The sequence below is a fragment of the Pogoniulus pusillus genome, chromosome 30 (assembly GCF_015220805.1).
Source record: "Pogoniulus pusillus isolate bPogPus1 chromosome 30, bPogPus1.pri, whole genome shotgun sequence".
Taxonomy (NCBI): domain Eukaryota; kingdom Metazoa; phylum Chordata; class Aves; order Piciformes; family Lybiidae; genus Pogoniulus; species Pogoniulus pusillus.
Genome location: NC_087293.1, coordinates 9,453,396 through 9,476,369, shown reverse-complemented (window position 1 = coordinate 9,476,369; position 22,974 = coordinate 9,453,396). Strand labels below are relative to the sequence as shown.

General features: G+C 44.3%; 1 protein-coding gene across 9 annotated transcripts in view; it reads right to left on the bottom strand.

The window, feature by feature from the left end:
* PITPNM2 (phosphatidylinositol transfer protein membrane associated 2) overlaps window positions 1-22,974 on the bottom strand; it is a 148,988-nt gene that overhangs the window by 77,043 nt on the left and 48,971 nt on the right. Inside the window, exon 1 of one of the 9 annotated variants that reach the window (XM_064168977.1) lies at window positions 19,697-19,714. The exons of the other annotated variants lie outside the window; for them this stretch is intronic. The gene's annotated coding sequence lies outside the window, so the exon portion shown is untranslated. Of the gene's footprint in view, window positions 1-19,696; window positions 19,715-22,974 lie in introns of those variants that run through there. 9 annotated transcript variants of the gene reach the window in all.

The following is a 22,974-nucleotide window of genomic DNA, read 5'->3' as shown; positions in this document are numbered from 1 at the left end:
ATATTTCTGTGATTCTGTGTGGATTTTGGCTGTCCAGCCATGAGGCACCAAGATGGATTTTCTATGGCTTTGCCAAACCCTCACTGCTGCACAACTGGAATCAGCAGCAGCCCAAGGCTGTTTGCAGAACTCAGCTTGCAGCCAGCTTCTCTCAGCAAGAGGAAAACAGTGATGAGGCAGGACATTTCCAGCCTGGCTGCCATTTCTGCTATAGCCAAGTGGCACATTTGTAGAGGCCGTTATTCAATTTACCCGTGGAGCTGTAGTAACTGTGAAAGCCAGGCACATAATCTTATACCTCAATTATTTTAAAATCAGGTTCTCAAAGCACCATAATTACGCTCCAGAGTCAATATCCTGCTGCGATGAGTCAGGTCCACCTCTGAGCTACTGCTTCAGGCTGTCTGAAGGCTAACACACAGTGTGCTGATTTTAACAGTTTCCCACACAGCAACAACAAACTTTTGAAGCAAGTGCCCTTTCTATAGAGCAGAGAGGACTATCAGCATCTGCAGATGCTGTACAGATCAAGAGATCCAGCAAAATCCAGTGAGTCCATGAACTTGGTGCTCGGCCCTGTCACTTCAGGAGCAGCAGGGCCAGCCTCTCTCTTGCTAAATGAAGTAGCAGAGGACTGATGACAGCTGACAGCTTGTAATTAAGGACTAAGAGTTGGTGTGTGGAGGGTGTTTAAACTGTGCTACCGGAGTCCTGGAGGCCAAACACCAGCCAGGCTTCACAGGCTGGCCCTGAAGGGCATGGAAATTGAGTATTGCAGCAAAAATGAGTGCAGGAGAAGCACTCAGGGCAGTGGGTTCAGGCTACAAACAGGCTGTTCTCACCCATGCTGTTACAGCTCTCTTAGTGATCAACTCCTTTCTGGCCAGCTCATATTTTCCATTGCTGAGCACAGGGTCTTTAGGGCTGAAAGAGTTACGGCTGCCACTTCTCATTTTCAACAGGGAAGAAAAAGCCCTGGCTACAGAGAGCACCTGTAATGAGCCTTTTCTAGCCTCATGCAGGAGCTTCATTTTATACTATCATGAAATGAAAACACTCACCCTAGAACGAAAAATCCATCATAGAGGATCACAGAGCAGACAGCATCAGAGACAGGCAGCAGCCTCTGGTCTTAGGAGTTCTTAACAACCACTTAGGGCTGTGCTGCATTTTGAAGGTGAAAAAGTCTCCTCTCTGAAAGGCCACACTCATGAGCCAAAGATCAATACCCTTGACTCAGCTATTGAACAATTCTCCTTGCAATATTTTCATATAACTGTGAAATGAGAGATAATGAACAGAAACAACTCTAAGAAAACCAAGCCTAATATGAAATGACAAAAGGATGAGCAAATGCAGTCTGTGCAGACCTCACTTAACTCCCTAAAGACTTTTTTTAGGTTGTCCACATCTCCTTTATCCTCCAAGATGATCCCTTGAAGAAAGCAATAACAAAGAGACGTTAGCATAGGTCCCAAGTGTATCAAACAGTTGGACTTTGGGAAGCAACACCAGGCTTAGCAGTCCTGCCACCCTCCCTCACCTGCAGAGCTCCCTGAGGAAGGATTCAGTGCCCTGCCACGACTGAAGCACCGCATACATACTGTACAGGGATTTATTTACGCCGGCAGAAGCAGCAGCATGAATGTGAAATGGATTCTGAGGACCTAAGTCAGCATTTCTTAAAGGCAGCCTCAACACTCACACCTTGATTAATGCGGCACTCTCCCTCCTGGCCCCAGAGAAGTCTCGCTCAGCTTTATCCATCCAGAACATCACTGCTGCAAAGATCATTCCCTTTATCCCTCACTCTGATTCCATTTGTCCACAGTGTTCCCACCCTTCAGGAGAGGATATCCATCAGCAACTGCATAACATTGCTGTTGTATTCTTCTCAACCCTTGCCCACCAGCATTGTCTACCTGACTCTTGGCAAAGGCTGCAGCACAGGCAGCCTGTGATCCATCATATGGACCAGGATGGCCTCATTCTGCTCACATCCAGCTGTTGTCTCATCAGGAAGCAGTATGGGACAGAGGAACTTTGTGCTGGGTGACTGCATGATGCTTAGCACAGTACAGGCTGGAGCACAGATCTGTCTACATGGCTATCACTATGTAAAAGTCAAGGAAGAAATGCAGTGTGAGAGTTTTCTAAGCAAATGTATACTGAGTGTATTTTACCATTCCCTTCTCTCTCCTTTTCTCCCAGCCCCACCAAAGTGGGACTGTTTCAGGCAGCATGCACATTGAAAGGTTAAAACAATCCCAACATTTGTATATAGCAACTTTGAGGGCACTGCTTTTCTGTCAGAACACTCAAAGCTCCACTCAAAACCTTCTCTTACACATGTGTGTGCAATAAACTGATGAGACAGAATCAGCTTCTTAAAATCAGCAGTTCTCAGTTTCGGAGCATGGGTCGTACCTGCCGGCTGACAGCTAAGCAGATTTTAAAACTCATTAGACCTTGAGGAAAAATAAGAAGTAATCAAAAGTTAAAGCTCCTTAAAAGTGCACTGTTCACACACTCACTGCTTAAAGACTACTGTGTCAGTAAGTCGTGTTCTGTGTAATCATACAGCGTAATCAGAAGTCTCATCTGCCTCCTCTTATCAAACAACTTTTTTATGCAGATTCTTACACATCCAAGTTCCATGACTGAGCCCAGATCACATCTAACAGTGATTCAGCAGCTAAGGAACATTTGCCCGCATTGCAAAACCACAACACGGTCCCCTCCCAGCACTGGAGTGGCTGCAGCAGATGGTTGGGGTTGGCAGACGAGCTGGAGGAGCTCCCTGTGCCTGCCCCCACTGCAGCCTGACACAGTCAGAGAAAAAGGAAGCAGAGAGAGAGGAAGAGGAAAATGCAAGCACATGTGGAAACCAATTTTACTCTGGTGTAAAACTCGGGGTAAGCTCAAAAGATCTCTCAAATGCAGATAGGATGCAATGGGCTGAGGCTAAAACACTGCTTGGTTAGAGCGAATGAGTCGCATTTACAGTACTTGATCTTTTTGCCATTATTAGAGACAATTTGACGTCACTTACAGAATTTAAGAGCTCATTGTAAAGCAGACGTTTATTACAACAGAAGGATGGAATCAGTCCAAATGCAATACAGCTACACTGGAGCTATTAAATCTTGTTACAGTTGACTGGGCAGCCAAACACTGGCTTGAAGCAATGAGAGGGAAGAGCAGAAAGAAAAAGACATTACCCTCCCCTCCCCTTTTGTCTTTAAATATTCCAGGATATTGTACTGTTTATCCCTATTTTTCATTCCTATTACCCCTTTAACATCTGGGGAGAAGAAAACCGGTCCTTTCATTCTGCTCTGTAAGGATGGTGCAGTGCAAAGCATGCCAGCCCTCACTATGTGCATGCTAACTTCAAGGGGACAGGGTGAAGTCCATCAGCTGAACTTTGGTTGGAAAATTAACGTATCGAGTCCTGCCATGCCTGGAGGTTATGCACTAATGAACTAATAAAGGAGCCATTAAAAGAACTAATATGCACACTGAAGTCACAGATGAGTTCAGAGGGAAAGACAAACCAGCCTCTAATCCCTTTGCCGATGCTGGGGATCAAGCTGAGCACTATAAAGAGCACCTCTGAAACTGAAGGTTAAAAGTTTCCAAGCTGTCTGCACAAACAGCAGCCACAAAACCCAGCGTCCTGTGGCCTCGCTGCCGAGCCGGATGCCCCTGTTCAGCAGAGTCAAAGCAACTGGGCAGACCCTGCTTTTAAGGGGTTACTCTTAGCCCAACTCTCTCAGCATCACACACACATATATAGCACACCTCTATATGTATTTATGTATTCTTGTAGAGAGTCAGACATACGCACACAAGGCAGCACTGACAATGTGGTAAATGCAGCGTGGTGGCTGGAAACGGACAGAAAATTGCTGGCAGCTGAGTAAACTGCTGCAAAGGAAAATCTGTGTGATGCTACAGGCAACACACAGCGTTTTCCTTTCACTTGTGGCCCATGTTTTAGCTGAAGGCCACTGCCACGCAGAAGCCTGCACAGTCTGTGGGCAGCAGTGGCAGGGAGATGTGATGCTGGCCAACATCAAAAAGCCCATGCAGCTCTAATTTCCAAGGTAGCCTCCCTGAGAAGCTATTGCATTTACACCTTGCATCTCAGGGTGCTACAGTCTCTCATGCTGATGGAATTCAGAGGAGAGTCAGTAGAAGTGCTCTTGGCACAGTACTCACCAGCTGGTCATCACGTCACTTGTATGAAGTAGTAAAAAGCCAACAACAAACCCCACCATGCTCTTAATGTCCCGTGGACCAAGCCCTTTAGCTAGCTCCTAGCATAAATGCTGGCAGCAAGCTATTGAAGAAAGACCAAGGGATGACCTCACCTATCTGACTCAAGACACCACCCCCACCATCCCTTTTCTCTCTGTATTAGTTACTGCACTGGAAATTAGAGGCTTTTTCTTGCAACAACAAGAGTAGGAACTCAGAAGAGCTCCCACTCTTTAATCTTACCAGTCACTAAGCATGAAAAGAAGAAACTTAGGGTAAGAAATGTTGAGAGCAGCAAGGCTGAAGTACAAGAGCTCTGCTAACTGCTGGTGATCAGCTCACACAGAGGGTCCTCAGGCACAACCAGCCGAGCACAAACTGTGCAGAACTACCATGCTCAGACTTGCTTTGAAGACAAATGACCTTACAGCTAAAAACCACTCAGGAAATAGTACTGTTTATCCTTTTTAGAAGATAAAACTTAGGAACAAACAAAAGCACTCCAAGAGGTAGAAACAAGAAATTTCAGCATTTCCAGATTGTTTACAGAAGTAAAAGACTTTCACTGTCTAACTTCAATTATCCTCACCACAGGTCGAGCCCTTCTCTTTGCATGCTAACCTCAGGAGAGACAGCAACTGTGTTCTTCCACAACTCCTCTTTTCCATGATCAAAAATGAATGTGATGCCTCTCTTCTCTGTCTCTTTTCTTCACCCCTTCCCCTACCAATCTGCACCTCTAAGGTTGGTGTGAGCCATGCCAGTCCTAAAGAATGAGAAGGACAACTTCATGTCTTTATGACTCTTGTTCATAAACCTCTTTGTGCTATTTGCCAATAGTCAATCAGTTGATGGCCTCTCAAGCCAAAAAGCCATTGCAGCCTTATCTCACCTCCCCCAGAATGACAACCACGCCATTTGTTTCCCATTTTGTAGTTTATTCATGGGCCTTTGCACTCATCTTTTCCAAATTATAGCTCACTTCAGGCTGTTTCTCAAGGTAGTTTTGAATTTTTATCTCCAAATACTTGCAGATCCACTAAACCTGTTTTTTGAGACACAAGAAATGTTATTTGGGGATCTGAGTCAACGTCAGACTTTGGATTGCCCCCTCAGTAACTGTTCAACAGCTACTCCTCTTTTTCAGTAGTTACAGTCTAAATGGAAATAACATTTTATTACCTCATTTATGCAAATGTCATGTGGGAAATGGAATGAACATTCATTGCTGGTTGTAAAAGACTACTTCATGGAGGGAAACAGTGTATGATTGCAAAGCCAGTGTTATAGCACTGTAATACTGGTTTCATTAGGCTGAGATTTGCCTTGCCTAGAGGCAAAATAGGGACAGAGAAAGTAAGTCCTACTCTACCAGAAGAAACTGGTAACGACACCTGAAATTCTTGCATGGGAAGCAAGACAAAGGCAGCAGTGAAGGCTGATGAATAATGTTGCAATTGAGATTGAAAGTAAGAGGCCATTTTGCACAAGAGCAGTAAATGTTTAATATCTCTGTTGCGTCTTCCATCCATAACACCAACAGATTAACAAGGTTTCTGTGGCTGTGTAATTTCTTTGGAGTTTTGATCTTGCAAATAATTACACTAAATATTTCAAAAGTGCCTTTGAAAGTTTGGTCTGTGGGGTTTGGGTTTGTTTTTTTTTTTAATCAAGAAAAAAAGAATTGCTAGCTGCTCTGAGAGTGCAGCAGGATAATGAAAGCACACAGATAATCAATAGCCATTTTCAGTTCATTATTCAGCACATTTGGGGCTGGTGTTATTTCTTCCCCTCTGCCATTCCATATCCCACATACAGAGTGATGTAGCATTTTTAAACCATCAGATCTTATTGCTTTTGCAAACCGTCCTTAATGCTAACCACAGCATACAACTCCCAGCCTCTAACATCACCTACATAATTTATAGGTTTCCTCAGCTAAACAGACTGCAAGCTGAGACAGAGGAGGCCAAATGGAACTACAGGTCAGAGTGGCAGAGCTGCTACTTTGGTCTGAGTAACAAACCACTGGGTGATTTCTGTGGCTTATGTCTTAACGTTAAGCAGCCTGAAGAAGAGTAAAATTTCTGGTTTAAGACACTTTGACAGTCTCCAGCTCAAGAACTCCTGGACAACTAATTCCTGGCTCCTCTATAGGGAGCTGCTGTGGGGCTGCTGATGAGGCCAGCCCTTCTCTTTGCCCCAGATCCAGCTGCTGCAATGGGGCCAAAGGTCCACCTCCCTAAAATTCAAGATCTTTGCAGGTCCTGAGGCAGCATATTTCACCAGAACTCCAGAGAAAGGAACAGCACTGCATAGCTAGTGGTAAGGACTGAAGAGAGTCAGGATGCTCCCAACCAGGGGTAGAAACATTTCCATGTCCTGCTGGATGAGGAGACACCATTCAGTCATGCAAGGATTAAACCAGAAGCCTTCTGCAAGCAGGAGAAAGTCCTCCTCAAAGGAGGCCAACACTGGCCTGTGCTTTCCCACTGGAGAAGGAAGTGGTTTTAAAGCTCTAAAAGAGAGCAGCTACACAACACATTGGTTGATCTGACTGTGAAGACCCAGGACTGGCCCAAGCAGCCAGCCCTCAAAGCCAGGAGAGTTATTTTTCCATTGCGCATCCAGAAGGGATATACATCCCAGTCACGTCTCCCACAGAGTTCCTATAATGACAAAGACAATTCCTCCCTCTAACAGCTTGGTGATTCATTGCTGGAGAGCTGCTGGCTGCCAACATTTTGCTATGCTGCTGCCCAGTCATTGTCAGAGGTGACAAGCCCAGGACCAGCATCCTGGAAGCTGCCATGCGGTTGGTGCAGTTAGAAGCCCAGAAGCAAGATGAAGCCTTGAAGCTCTGTTTTGCCTTCTCTGCACCAGGTTAGAGAGCCCCTTTGCAGCTGGGGGATGTCTTGCATGTTTCTTCCAAACTAGCAATGGCCAGTTCAGGCAATGAGAGACCCCTGAGGATACTGCCAAGTGTTAATCCACATCTCCAACTTCCACTATCCCTGGGAAAACCCAACACCCTCCTCTCAGAAAAACCCAAAACACAGACTATGATCACCTAAAACAAAGCCAAAACTGGAAACTGAATCCAAGACCAGGAGAAAGAAACACTTTCTGAGAGCACAAGCAGAGGAAAAGCAGCTACCACACAGAGACAATTATCTCTAAGAAAATCAAAACCTAATGATTATCAAGTGGAATTAAACTGGAACCTGCCTGAGACACCAGAATCTCTACTGTAACCCCCAGAACTCTCACAAGATCTTAACTTATTAGTTCAGCTAGAAACTTGGAAAACACATTCTATCTATTGATGCCCTTTTCTTTTTCTCCTGAATAATCCCTTCTTCATAGCAAAGAGATGGAAGTGGACAGTCTGCCACACAGCCACAATACAGGAGGCAAATAAAATGTGTATTTTCCAGTTAGAGCCAGGCTGGAGAGACAAAAGACTCAAAACATAAGATGCTCTGCCATATGGTATTGTAAGGGAAAACAAAACTAAAGTTGTATGTATACCTTCAGTGCAAGTAAACCCTAGAAACTGAATTTAAACAGCATCCACAACAGACAGCAGACTTGGAAGAGTTAGGTAATAGTTGGATTCGATGGTCTTTTCCAGCCAAAAGGATTCCATGATAACAGCAAAGCATTTGAAGTGCTACTGTAGGAGAACAAATCAGCAAACAAAAAACCACACACATTTGGTTTCACTTTCTCGCTATTTATTTTCTCCCTTCTTAACCACCTCTTCAATTTCTTCTAAGCCCCAACCACCTTCTCAACAGCCCTGCTACTCCTCTACCACCACAGCCATCCATCTTCAGATTGCCCACAACACAGAGAAACCTTCACGAACCTCAAGGAGAGGACACCTGTGGTAAAGTCAATCATAATAAACCACCCAAGTGCTGAGACAGAATGGGACTGGAGGAGGCTGATGACAGTGCAGAGAGCGACACCGAGACTCCCAGGAGAGAAGCCAGCTGCACCTTTGTGTATTAACTTCTGTACAAGGTTTCCTGAACACAAAGTTCAGTGTGTTTCTACACAATAATTAAAAACCCTTCCTAGATTAAAACTCGAGGCCAGCTGTACAGCCTTGTATTTGTTTGGTTTTCTTGACATGCAATTCAATTCTCATTGCCATCATTTTGCAGACTTGCTCTGAAGCAATATGTGATACAGCAGGGAAAGAAAATGGCACTGTGAAAGGAACATGAGCATCTCTAAGCATCCTGGACAACTTTGGTCAGAAACTCACAAGTTCCATCAGAGCAGGCTCTAAAATAAATGAATTCACTGCAAGCCAAGGATGGGAGCAGTGCCTAAGGAGACAAATTCAGGTATTGGCAAGAAAAGAAGAAACAAGTCTGAGCCATCAACCTGAGTAAGCACATGTGTAGCAGAGTGGCTGCTCCAGCCCTAGCAGAGCAGTAGTGCCTGGCTGGTGCCCAGCTGTACTCCCTGCACCCATCCCGTGGCACTTGACAGATGCATTCAAGCCATGCCCTGGCCTCTGGAGCCAGGGGAACCATCATTATCCCTCATTTGTGGGCAAATTCAGGTCCAGAGAGGAAAAACTGGTCCAATATCCAAGAGTGCATTAGTGACAGAGCACATTCAGCAGTTTGAGTCCAACTTCTGTCACTTTGTTTTGCTGGGGTTTTTTTAAATAAGAGGAGTGAGGTAGCTCAAGTAAATTAACTTTCCCTGATAAGTAGCCTCATCCTGCAAGAATAAAATGCAGGTTTTTTAATTATTTTTTTTTTACTTCCTGCTGCCTGCCTTTGGAGCTATCAGCAATTTCTGCAGAAAGAGAATTCCTGAAAATTGTATCACAGTTCATAAGCCCCTTCCAGAACCCAGATGTTCTCTGCACACATCCCACCCTGTCTCCTGCTCCATGCAGACTCACCCTCTTCCTGAAGGAAAGCATCTAGAAGCTTCAAGAACTTTTCTGGCTTGTTTACCCCTACTATGTTTGCTTGATGTTCTCTGCACACATCCCAGCCTATCTCCTGTTCCATGCAGACTCGCCCTCTTCCTGAGGGAAAGCATCTAGAAGCTTCAAGAACTTTTCTGGCTTGTTTACCCCTACTATGTTTGCTTGATGTTCTCTGCACACATCCCAGCCTATCTCCTGCTCCATGCAGACTCGCCCTCTTCCTGAAGGAAAGCATCTAGAAGCTTCAAGAACTTTTCTGGCTTGTTTACCCCTACTATGTTTGCTTGATGTTCTCTGCACACATCCCAGCCTATCTCCTGTTCCATGCAGACTCGCCCTCTTCCTGAAGGAAAGCATCTAGAAGCTTCAAGAACTTTTCTGGCTTGTTTACACCTACCACATTTGCTTGACGCAGTATCTTGAATGAAAACTAGCAGAGCTCTCCAGGCAGCCTGCCACAGTGTGTGGCATCATGACACTTGGGATAAGCACAGCCACAAGCAAACACGACTCACCCTTCCCTCTTCTAAAAGGGCTATAGATCTTGTGGCCATTTCCACAAATGACAAGGAAAAAAAATAGTCAAGATATTTGAGCCCCCGTTCAAAGCAGCCTGAAAACCCATTGCAAATAATCTTTGCTGTGGAGAACATTATCTGATGTAATTAAGTTGTGCTCTGAACCCAACAGCAGCATTAGTATCTTGGGAATCACAAAACAAACTAAACTTCAGCTGTCAAACCGACAAGACAAAGCACTGAAGCAATTCCTTTGGCCTTTTACTCTGACCCACTCTGCTGCTAAACCACTCTCACTGCCATAGGTTTTAAAAAGCCAAGATCTAGCTTTCAGACTCCACTCCAGGAAACAATATTTTTTTTCCCTACAGAGAATTTCTGGGTGTGACAAAGAATTTGATAGCTGTGGGTCACATATTGTGGTTTCAGCCCAGCAAGGCACGCAGAGAGCTTTCCCAAAGGGAGATTTCCCATGTTCCTTGAGGACTCGTATGGAATAATATGTGGTTTTATTCCCCAAAGGAAATGGGATTTAATCCATCCTCTCTAACTACAAATAAAACTTCACAAGTCCATCAGGGTGTCCTACAAGGTGTCATTTCTGGGGCAAAAGAAAGCAACTTCATGAGGGCCAAACCAGAATGTGTTTCCTGACCTCCACAGCCCATACAAACAAACTTTTCTCCTTTGTTCTCCATCAGATACCCAAATTGTATCTGAAATGTCCTTATTTGAAGCATTCTTTACATGCAAGTGTTACAAAAGCAAGCCTACAAAGGGTTATGACACAAAATTTTCCTTTTCCTTTGCTGCACCATAGGAAGGAAACCTTGTTCCAGTCTGACAGCAGCCAAAGAAGCAAAGCACAGAGCAGAAAGTGTCAAACCTCATCAGTTCAGCTGTCAGAAGCAGCTCTGAAGGCCTTCATCAAGTGGTGCAGTTCCCATCCTGGCTTTAAAATTCTTCTATGGCCTGGCTAGTCGTTTCATAGCATGAGAATCCTCCATCTTCACTGATCCAGGTTCGCCTGTCAGCTCTCAGGTAGCAGCGAGCGCTGCGCAGCCTTTGCAGGAGCCACACATGCCCTTCATTAAAGGGCATTACAGCTGTATTTATAGCTGACATAAATCTGCTTTGTAAACAGTGACCTGGATCAGGGGCTGGTCTTTCTTATGTGGCAACATGAGGAGCACACGTGTATGCTGTCCCCTGATGGACAGCACCAGAGCTGCCTGACCAGAGAGGCGACGCTGCTCACCCTCCTCAGCTGCTGCAAGCATGAAGGCATCTAAAAGCCCCTGGAACTGGCAAGCAGAGAGTCAAATCACCAAAAGCTGGAAGTTCTGGCATATCACAGAATCAACAAGGTTGGAAGAGACCTCCAAGATCATCCAGTTCATAAGGTGTAATAGTGCAGGCAGAGGAGGCACAAAGCTTGAGCATTTCAAGTTTGTTCACAACATGGCATGAAGACAAAAGACAACTATTCTGAGCAACAAAAGTTACCTGCACTCAACAGGTAATGCAAGTGTCTGAAGCACAGTAAAATGTGGACACTCTAGTCCAAAATTCACTGCAAATGCTGGTTCAGTCAACCCAGAAATCAGTAGCTGAACTGAACATAATAACTAAATTCTAAGTTATTATCACTTTTCTCTCATCTCAGGTCTATTCTTCTATTTGCTGCCAATTCAAAACGCTATGAAAAGAAAAAAAAAAGGGGGAAGGAAAAAAAGTTATTCCATTAGGCTCATTCTTAGAAGCCTTAAGCTCTTATAGATGGAGTTAGTATTATCAGCGTCCATGAATTGCAGCTAAAGTCCATCAAGGAAGCAGTCATGACATGACAAGCTCTGTTTAATTTGAATCAGGTTGCTAGAGTCAAAGAAGTGTTTTTCAAAAACAGTAATTCATGTTTAAAAGAATGGATTAAAGAGGGGTCTCAATTAATAGAATACTTTAAGGACACGAGCTAGAGGATTGTCTGTTGTATTAATACAGCAATTTAACAGCTATTCAACTTCTAATAACTTTTCATTAAAGGCCAACCCTCCCCCTCTTCTAGCAGATTTTCTGCCCATTTGTCCAACACAACACAGCTTCATTAGCCTAAAAGTGCAATTTCTGCTTTTCCACAGATTTGCTTTTATTTGGCTTGTAACAGCAAGCTAAAATCCTGAATGGCTGCAGAGTCCAGAAATCAATAACACAAACACTGCATTAGCCTGTCACAAGTTCTAGATGCTGTTTTGATGGAGCATTCCCAGCAGTGCCAGTTGCAATAGCACATAAATCTCTGCAAGAGCCAAGCAGGAAGCCACTGGGTCTACCTGCACAAATGCAGAAGGCAAAGGCTTGTCCAAGAGCTGTAGCTGGACTGGAAGAGTGATGCCTTTTCCTAACATCTTTTCCACCCAGGGACTACATACTAGCACCTCACAGCCCACACAGAATTAGAGGGTGGTACTGAAATGCTGCCACACAGCACTCTCCATTTTAATCAGAAGGTTGCCATTACAACCTCGAGTTTTCAGATGAAGTATGGTCTTCACATTTGTAACCCAGACATTGAGTTGTTCTGGGTGAATATGCTCGATCCATGTTGAGGCTCCACAGACCTTCGAGCAAGGCTGCCTGACCATAAGACAATTACTGCAGGTTGATCTCAGGCAAGACAGCAGAGACAAGTGGGGCACCAGCAACATGCAGTCCTCAAAACCTCTGAGGAAATAGACCTAGGTGTCTTACCAACAGACAGGAGAAAGCTCCTGTAAGATCAAAGCTAAAATAAGTAAATAAATAAACCCAGAAAAGTCCTGTGGCTCCAGTAGGAAAGACTGAGCACTACCAAGCAGAGAGGTGCCACAGGAGAGCAGCACAGCAGCAGCCTGGTGCCTGGCCTCATTACTGCGACATCAGCACAGAAGGACTCTACCTGCATGGATTTAATCCAGATGAAGAGCTGGAGCCTGAAAAGAAGCGGGCTCAAATCCACCATGAAACAAGGATCCATATTCTGAATCTCCTTATCACCTCTCTTGAGTGTAGTCCTCCCAGCCTTACTTTGTATCTTTTGGGGTTTGAGCTAAAGAAACCTGTCAGCACCACGAATCTGCAAGATCCAGGTATGTGGAGGAAAAGCTGATTTGGCATTTAATCAGTTCTGTTACCAACACTGAGAATATTTAATAGTCAATTAGTGGAGAAGCAGCTCCTCAAAAGCCAAGTGAAAAGATTTGTTGATACTCAAATGCAGCATTTAAATGGCTTCAACCTGTCTTTAAGGTGGAAACTGAAGCAGAGTTAAAATTAGAATTCTGGAGGGAAATTATCATTTAGAAGGGAAACATTAATTTTTATTGTATTTTATGCAGCATGGTTGTGTCCACAGGCCAAAGAAGTGGATTTGAATGGTCCAGGAAGTACCTGGATAACATGGCAATCTATCTGAACTCATTCTACTACATATTTACTATCCTGTTCCTTCTCAAATCAATTATAAGGGAAAAAAAAAATAGTTTTATTGTGTTCAAAAAAAGCCTGGATGAGGCACTTGGTGCCATGGTCTAGTTGATTGGACAGGGCTGGGTGCTAGGTTGGACTGGATGATCTTAGAGGTCTCTTCCAACCTGGTTGATTCTCTGATTCTGATTTTACTGCAGGGTCAGAGCTCTAGGAAGTCTGTATAAAAGATAACAGAAACTGAAAGAGGTTACAATTAAGGCTAATACCACCCAAAAGCTAAAGCAAACAAAACCACTCCACTCCATCAGCTCTGTGTGCAGAGACTACTCAAGCTCCTCTCCAGACCTTCACAGCCACATGCACAGACCCTAGTAAAAAGAGCCACTTTTCCTCCAGCTCCTGCTGCTGCAGTTTGAAGGAATGAATCCAGACATCAGCAGAAGGGGAAGTTCAGGATATATATGGCATCGGTTTCCAAGAGAATATTTATTATGCCACGTGAGACCAACATATTTAGGCAACTTGGCAGAAAATAGACAGGCTACAAAGCTACCCTAAAAATACCACTCATGCTAATTACAAGAAAGAGAAGCAGCAGCAGCCGTGGCAGCGCTAACAGCTCGTACTTTGAGCGACACCCTGCTGATTTTTTTCCTAATTACACACCACTACTTCTAAAAGATTCTCTCAGGTGCACAATTCACATGTTTGCTTTAATGTCATGCAATTAAGATACAAGCCAAGTTCATTCCAGACTGATGCCTCGCAGCTCATCTGTGTGATTTACTAACAAATGTTTCCCATCACGGCGTCACAAAGTGTCTATATTCTGGAAGTCAGTTGTCCCCAACAGATGCATTCCTAACACTGCCAGGTGCAAGTAGGGCACCAAGCCACGATGTGATGAAGAAATCCTGGAGAGACACTAGGAAAGGAAGAGACAAATTGCCATTGTGCATCAGCTCCATGGTCTATCTCACTGGGTGTGGTATTTAAGAGCTGTGCACTGGGTGCTTCAAAGGATGCCCAGAACTCTCACAAGCCTTTTGTTATAGTGCATCTGCTCATACAGGAAGCCTTCCCAAAGCCAAACTTGCTAAAGGCAAACTTATGTCTCATTATAACATGCAATAAAAAGCTTTGTTTCCTACCAGGAGGAGGAATGCTATCTGAGGAACATGCAGCTAGAAGGAAAGTGAGTCAGAGCATCATTATTTGGGAGGTGAAGAACTCTGGATGTGACAGCAGACATCAGTTCACCCAGACTGGGGTGGCAGTTCACATCAGAGAAGCTGGCCAGTGTCTCTGATCTCTGTTGGAGACAATTTCTTGCAAAAAAACAAAGCAAGGAGGAGCAGAAACAAGTAATTTGAAATAGTGCTTTTTTGAGAAGGTGGAAGGTTAACAAAGTAAGAGGTGCTTAAACCCTCTCCTAGTTGCTTTTCCCCTGAAGATGAGTGCTGCACACCATAGCCTGCCTGCCCTGCTGACGTCTTCCACTCAATCTCCACTACCTTCTAGTGCAATTAGTCAGACAAGAAACCAGAGGAAAGAAACCACACATACAAAAAGCACCAGCAATTATGTAAATCCAGGACCTTATCCAATCTATTCTCCCACTAAAAATCTGAGCTGCCTTTGCCAAGAAGCAGCTGGCTCTCCTTCCTTCCTCAGGACAGCTTTATCCAGCTTCAGCATTTTAATAGAATTGATAAAGATCAAAACCATCAAAAAAGGCATTAAAGAGCTTAACTTTGCCATAGGCTAGAGCTGGAGAGGCAAGAAGCTGGCCAGGCAGCAGCTACACAGGAGTAAGTTTGCAAATGACGCCAAGTTAGGTGGCAGTATTGATTTGAATGAGGGCAGAGAGGCTCTTCGGAGGGACCTGGACAGGCTGGATCAATGGGGCAACATGAACGGGATGAATTTCAACAAGGCCAAATGCCAGGTCCTGCTCGTGGGTCACAACCTCAAGCAATGCTACAGGCTTGGGCCAGTGTGGCTGGAGAGCTGCCTGGCAGAAAGGGGTCTGGGGGTTGTAATAGACAGGAGCTGAATACGAGCCAGCAGTGTGCCCAGGTGGCCAAGAGGCCAATAGCATCCTGGCTTGTATTAAAAATGCTGTGGCCAGCAGGAGCAGGGAGGTGATTGTCTCCTTGTACTCAGCTTTGGTGAGGCTGCATCAAGTATTGTGTTCAGTTTTGAGCAACTCAATGTTACAGAAATGTGGAGGTGCTGGAGCGGGTCCAGAGGAGGGCAAGGAAGCTGGGGAAAGGCTGGAGAATAAATCTTATGAGGAGCTGAGGATGGTTAGTGTGAAACAGAGGAGGCTGAGGGGAGGCCTCATTGTTGTCTACAGCTATCTGAAAGGAAGTTGTGGAGAGGCAGCTGCTGGTCTCTACTCACAGGTAACTGAAGACAGAACAAGGAGGAATGGCCTCAAACTGAGGCTGAGGAGGTTTAGATTGGACATTAGAGAAAGCTTTTGCATGAAGAGAGTGGTCAGGAACTGGAATGAGCTGCGCAGGGAGGTGGCAGAGTCAACCACCCTGGATGCATTTAAGGGTCGTTTAGATGTGGTGCTTAGGGATAAGGTTTAAAGGCAAATCTTGTAGAGTAGGGTTATAGAATGGACTGGATGATCCTGAGGATCTCTTCCAGCCTGGATGTTTCTATGATTCTGGCCACATGCTGGTGACAGTGGCTCTTCCCATAGCAGTAGTCAGAACAGAAACCAGCTCTGCCTCCCTTGCTGAGTAACTGCAGGGCTTGCAGAAGTCAACAGTTGTAAAAGACAACTTATTTTTGTTCCTAAAATCAGCAAGGGTGACTCACAATAGGCTTGGGGAGCCTCCTTGATGAGTTTCATTGTTATGCAGCCACCTTTCACCCTTCATTTTCAAAAATACCCAGAGCAACAATAATGACAATAGAGCATAATAGCCATAATTAGCTAATGGGAGAGAAAATTTCCAAGTCACCAACTAACCAGAATTGCTACTTCTAAAAATGCATCAGAAATGAGTGATGCAGTGAATTTTGTTGATCACTGGAATGTGAGAAAAATCTAAGCAGATTGGCCCTTCTCTTCTGCAAATTCACTAACAACATCCTGATAGCCACATCAGAAGAAAGAACAGGAGCAACCGGTGTGCAGAGGGCTGGCTTTCAGGATGATTTACTGATAAACACATTAGAAACATCTCCTACTTGCAAAATAAATAGGTCTGATTCAAAACCAAGCAAATCACTGCTTTAACGGGTAAAATGAAGAAGGTAAAATGAAGAAGGACAAGATTTTGAAATGACATGCCAGCTGATGGCTCAAAACAGACATTTTGGAAAGTTCTTACACTTCCCAGGACTGAAACCACACAAAGCAATTAAGAGCCCTAGCAACACTGACACGCCGATGTGAAACTTGCTCCACGGACTTGGTCAATGCAAAAAGCAGACAATCAAATTTAGGACAACTGCTACTGCTTCTGGAAGCACCAAAGTTGGCTGGAATCTTTATTTAAGGCTAAAGTCCAGTAGCTCTCCTCTGAGTAGGGGGTGACACAAAAGCTATTCTCCTTGTAGAGTTTATTTTGAGCTGAGAATATTTTCCAGTTTGGTGCTGACAGACAGGACTGTAACTACATTGTGTTAAAGAATAATGAGCGAATTTCCAAAGCCTGTCACAGGGGAAAGTATTTTCCTCTTCACAGTAGTTGTTCCTGCAAAGGTTTTTTCACTTTCAAAATAAGGTTGTGTACTTCTATAGCATAAAAGGGTCCAAATAAATACAACACAACTGTCGATCCTAGCTACCATCCCAGGCAAGACAAGATAATCAGATCTCAGATCAGATAGTTATAAATTGGCCACATCTGAAGGAGAAGGATGCAATTTTCTCATATTCTGCTTCCTGGCAATCACCTCCAAGACTTTCAAGAACAACAGTATCAGCCTCCCAAATACTTCCCAGCATGGAGTTTCTCCAGAATTTGGGGACAAATTTCTACACCCTCTCTAGAAGCCACAGGTGAAGAAAATGGTTTGCTAAGATGACACAGTAAAAGCTTGCATTAATACCTCTAGTTACACCTCCAGTGATGTTCTCAAAAAGTATTCTTAAGAACAGCTCCAGAAACCCTCCTGGGAGAGGCTCTTCCACGCTTCACCCAAACCAACATACACTGGGTGCAGCACAAGGGGAGATTACAGAGTGGTTGATTTCCTGTGTTACTCCAGCACCTTCTACTTCAGAAATGCTGCCATCCAGGAAGAAAGTGAACAAGCATGAGGAGGTTTTAAAGGTTCCACTCAAACTAGCAGAGCGAACTGCAAAGGGTGGTATGTGCACTAAAGGCACTCGTCCCCAGAATCCCACTTCATCCAGCTCCTTGTTTACAGTTTGTGGTGCCCTAAGACCGGTGCTAAAGTTATCACTTCAAGTCCTACTCAACATGGAAGAAGATTAGTTAACAAAATGCATTTACAACTTTAGAGTTCAGTTCTTATACCCAAAGACAGTTACAGTATCTGCCATCTGTACTGAACAGCTCCCTGGAAGAAGCTCCCCAAGCCAGCATGGCAGACGAGCAAGCACAAAGTTATGGTAACAGCAAGCACAACCCACTTAAAGCTCTTCAACTGTGAAAGTGATTGACAGGATTTCCAGATTAAAAGCCTTCTGCAAAACCCATCAGCTAAATAATACCACGTGCTTATTTTTGTGTGCGTGTATGGCAAGTTGGTAGTTTGCTGGAAGACAAAGAGCCTCATCTATCCCGCTAAGACACCACTAAGCCTGTATGCAGAGCTAAAACATGTCTTCTGCCCAGGCTGGTGTTCTCAGTGCTGAGGAACAGTGGAAAACAGAGTGCTTTGGTTCACACTAAGGCCAGCTGAAAGAAATGTCAGCAGTTTTTATTTTAAAATAGCTTTGTGCACAGAGCTAGGAACACTCTCAGCTCCCTCAGACATTTTAGCATGTACCAATTCTTCTGAGAAAGGTGGTGGAGACAAACCTTTCTTTTGACAGAATGGTCAGCCACAGAAGCTCCTCTTTCACTCCTCAAACCAAGAGTCCCATCCCTGGTACTGCTCCTGGTGACTGTAAGGTCCATCCTCAAGCCTGCCTGACAACATCAGCTTCTGCAGGTTTTTGAGCTAATCTCAACTCCTGGGGATAGAGAAGGCGTCCCTTGGACTGCCATTTCTGGAACTGGCACTCATAATCAATGTCAAACACCCTCTGCTCCCTTCCTGCAGCAGATCCAGGCACAAAATTAGCACAAGCTAAGCAATACAGAGTGTGACTGTGCTGCAGCCAGGACGGTTACTACACACCACCCAAACCTCTGACATTTCCATAGAAACCACAGTGGGAAAGAGAAAAGTCTCCAAAAGCTGACAAGATAGAGCACCCATGGTGACATAAGTAACTCTGGTAGGAAAAATACACATGCCCGGTTCCCTGTCTGGCTCTCCAGCAGCTTGGGCACTCACAGGTAACACAGTTAGCATCAAACTGACACCAAAACTTTTTTTCCCCCCAGTTCATCGGGCTGCCTGATGTGACTTAACCCAGTGGGGATATTCCAGAGAACAAACTTGTTGCACATTGTGACTCTCCTCCCTGTTATTTAAGGGAGTATTCCTGCTGTGAGACTAGACACAAAGGAACTTTCTTAACTGTTCCTTAGACTCGTTAAAGCCTTCCAGAACATGCACTGTCCTCATTAGCAGGATCAATTAAGCAAATAAATACTGGAATGTGCAAGAGAAGCAATGGACTCACTTGGTCAAAAGAACCTCCCCACATGGAAAAAACACCCAGCAAACCCCCACATTACAACCAACAGCACACACTCTCAGCTGGAAGTTAATAAGCCACTCCCAGCAAAAGCGGAGCTTAAATATGTTCCTTACATAGTTGCCTACTCCAAAGAAGTGTTTTTGTGCAACACTGAGGGGGAAAAAAAAAGAGAAGAAAAGGAGGGGAAGGAATAAGTTAAAAAACAAACCAACAACTAAGAGCTGAAAATGCTACATGATAGGATTTAAATAATTTGGGATGCTCTGCTCTTGTTCTGGAAAACTAGTCATCTTCCAGTGCTTGGCAGAAGCAAGCTGGCTGTAGTGGGAGAAACACAAACAGGCACGGAAGGAGGCTGTTTGTTATAACTGAATCATTTGGTGAGGTGCCCGATCTATCTCCAAAGCCTTTCCAGACAAAGGGATAACATCCACAGCTTGCCCGGTGCTAAGCTCAATTGACTACAAACTACAGTACCCTTCTACAACAGCCAGAAAAAACCCGAGCCAAATTCCAGTAGGTTTGGAAGCAGATCTGGGCACAAACACTTTTCCAAAGGTCAGAGATGTTTGCCTGAGGCTCAGTTAACTCACAGAACGAGTTTTAGTGCCACTGTCACCGGGACCGTGCAGAAATTCCCACGACAAACACCCTCTCCACGCAATAAAAAGCAAAGTTCCTTACCGTGACACAAGCCGAAGGTGGGTGCAGGACTTGAGGAGAAGCTGCTCTGCTCAAGCAGCCCACCTCGAGTTACCAGCGCTTGGCAGGCAGGCGCACACGCGGATCATGTGCAGGCTGCGCCGCGCAGCTCCCGACGCTGAGGCTCTGCTCGGCTTCCACCAGCCTTAGAACCGCGCCGGCCATCAAACGGGCAGCTTCAGGAGCAAGAATCCAACGTGTGCATTCTGCTCTCCTATTATGGCTTTGATGTTATGGGCTGATTGTCCCTGTTTTCCCCTTTGGTAAGCCAAAGCTTTACCGCTAGCGTCTATCCCACACAGCACATGACTGACTGCTTAGGAAAGAAGAACAACCACCAAAAAAAAAAAGGTTTGCTCTTTTTTGGGGTCTTAAAAAATACTTTTGTTTGATGGATGTGGGTTTGTTTTTTTCTGGAATTAAGTGTCTAAATATATACTCCACCTACGACTTTATCAAAAGCAGAGCTAAAGACACTAACAAGTCAATACATTAAACGGTTTATCTCGTTAGGGGTTTTACAGCTACTTAATAATGACTTCTGGTAACTGCTGCCTGTGTATGTTTATTAGCGTAAGAGAGCCTTTAAAAGAATAAATCTGTGTAATAGTGTAACCCTTCCTTTCAGCTGCATTAAAAAAATAATGCCCCGCTCCAATCAATAGCATCATTAGCAAGAAACTAAAAAAAGAACAGCAGAAGCTATAAAATACAGTAAATGACATTCTGAAAAGGGCTTCGCTGCCACCATATTTTATACATTCCTATTTAAAATTCACATACGGGGAGAAAAAAAAATAATGATTAGATAGGCACAAAAAAAAGCAAGTCTGAACCAGAGACAGAGCAGATTTGTTGTGCTCTCTGACAAGCAAAATAATAAAAACAGAATGGTAGACTTCAAGCTGACCTTTAAGGGTCAGTCACATTTTCCATGTGCTACTAAATATCTCTTGCAAAAGTAGGGTGGCTGGAGGGAGAATCAGTTCATAAAGCCCCACTCAGTGTTTACACGAAGGAAGCAGAGAGAAATTCTTATTTTACAAATCAGGACAAATCTGTCTTAAGATATCTGGACAAGAAGAAAGTTTAGTCCCACTCTGTCGATCCTGTGGTGTGTAATGGTTTTTACACATCTTGGAGTTTAAGCCCCTGAAGACAAACAGGCACTTCGACTGCACAAAATAAGAAGCATTCCTCCCTCTCCGAGCACTGAGGCACTGAAGGGCACAGCAGCTGAGTTCACAGAGCACCAGAAGAGGGTAAGCATTCCTCTGGCCAATAAAAACAAAATTCAAAACAAAGCTACAAATATAAACTCAACCTGCACCATGAGCCCACTGCTTAGGGAATGAGCTGTTTGCCTTTCAGCTTCACCTACCTTCCTGAACCAAACCATTAAAAGACGCTGATGCATGGATTCAAAGTTACTTCCACCTTATCACCTGGTTTGAGGAGTCATAGGCTTAGACCCCACTTCACCTCCAACCAGGTTGGAGTCCAACATTTATTAAGAATAGCTGGTCATTAGGATTCCATTCTGAACAGGCTGAAAATTTAGATAAACTCACTACAAAATTACAAAAATAGATTAAAAAAAAAAAAAACTAAACAAAAAACAACAAAGAGCAAGCCCCACTACTTTTTCTGCTCGCTCACTTAACAAGTCAAGTTTGGAACATCTGCAGGAGCTGCCTCCCCAAGCATATCCCAGCACATCCTTACTATTTATTCCCAGGCAAACAAACCATCGCCGTCTGCCAGAGCTGGCTGAAAACGTGACCCTGACACTGCCCACCTTCAGGCTGCATTCCCAAGAGAGGATGACACTGTATGGGGTAGCAAGTGAAGGCTGCAGGTCCTGTGCAAGCTACCAGCCACCAACCGTCCTCCTCCACAAACACTGCTTATCACCCCTAAGGCAAGGATTTCCTTCGTTTGGCTTTTCTGATCTGAAGGTACTTTGAGAGTGAGTCAGATGAAAGGAGATAGAGGCATGGTTAGAAGCAGAAGTAATTAGGATGCCAGAAACCAAATCAAAACAGAAGATACAGATTTTAAAGGAGTCCACCTCTATTAATCTCAGTCTGAAAGAGTATTAAAAGCACTTCTATTCCAATAATAACCTTCAAAGAAAGCACTTGGTGTTTGGTGCAGGATGAAAAATCACTCTCAAGCTGAACAAGTGTGCAGTACTACTCCTACTGCCATCCTTAGCTAAGGCAGGTAAGATTACCTCCACTGCACGCTTCTAAAACAAGAACTATCCCAAATTTAAATCTAAAAGGGGGATTTGAGATACTGTAGCCAGGTGATGGTCCCCAGTACCACAATACCATAAACCACTTTGAAAGTTGGAAGGTTAGGATTTTTGTTTAACATATTACTTTTTTTTTGTTACCTTTCTGCCAGCTTCCCCAGAAGCAAGCAAAGCAAGACTCGTGTGACTAATCCTTAGCTTTGCCAGCTGACAAAAACCACTGCATTACCACATCACATTTGAAATCAAAAAGAAAATTACTGTTTTGCTTTGGGGGGAGGGGAAAATGCAAAGCACACGCTTGGTCCTCTGCTTTCTCCTCCACCCCTGAAGCATCTCCCTGCACCAGTACCAGTCATGGTCCAGGGCTGGCACTGCTGCCTTTGCTTTGGGGAAGCCTGCACAGCACAGTGATGCACACTGACCGGGCAGAAAAACATCAAGGCAGAGAGAGAACTGCCTCTGCGATACGGGAACTGCTGTGAGAAGTTGCCATGGAGAAAAGGGAACTGCTGAAGTGTCTTGAGGTACACGGTGCCGAGAGACATTACAGCAAAGCCAGGGGGAATACAGAAGCAAATGGATTTAAGTGCTCCCACAAACCTGAAGCTTCCAGACAAGAAATTATCAGTAATTACTAATAATATAATTTTCATGCAGCACTCATCAAGCATGAACCAGTTCTGTCCTCACAACAAAGAGGAACAACAAAAGCCACAAACAGTTACCAAATTAGCTTATTAAGATCTCTGGGATTTTTTTTTTTAAACCTTCCTAACCATCAAAATTGGTCTGAATGCACAAACATGATTATGATAAAAAGACCCAGATATTTTCTGGACACAGAAGCACCAGATCCATCATCATACTGCAGAAAACACGCTCCTAGGAAGCTCTTTCAAGGGATGAAAGGCTGCTCCCCTGGAATCACTAATCCTGCAAGGCTGCTCCTTTGCAGGAAGAGCTGCTGTACAGGAGCAGTTTAAGAAGCTGCTACTCA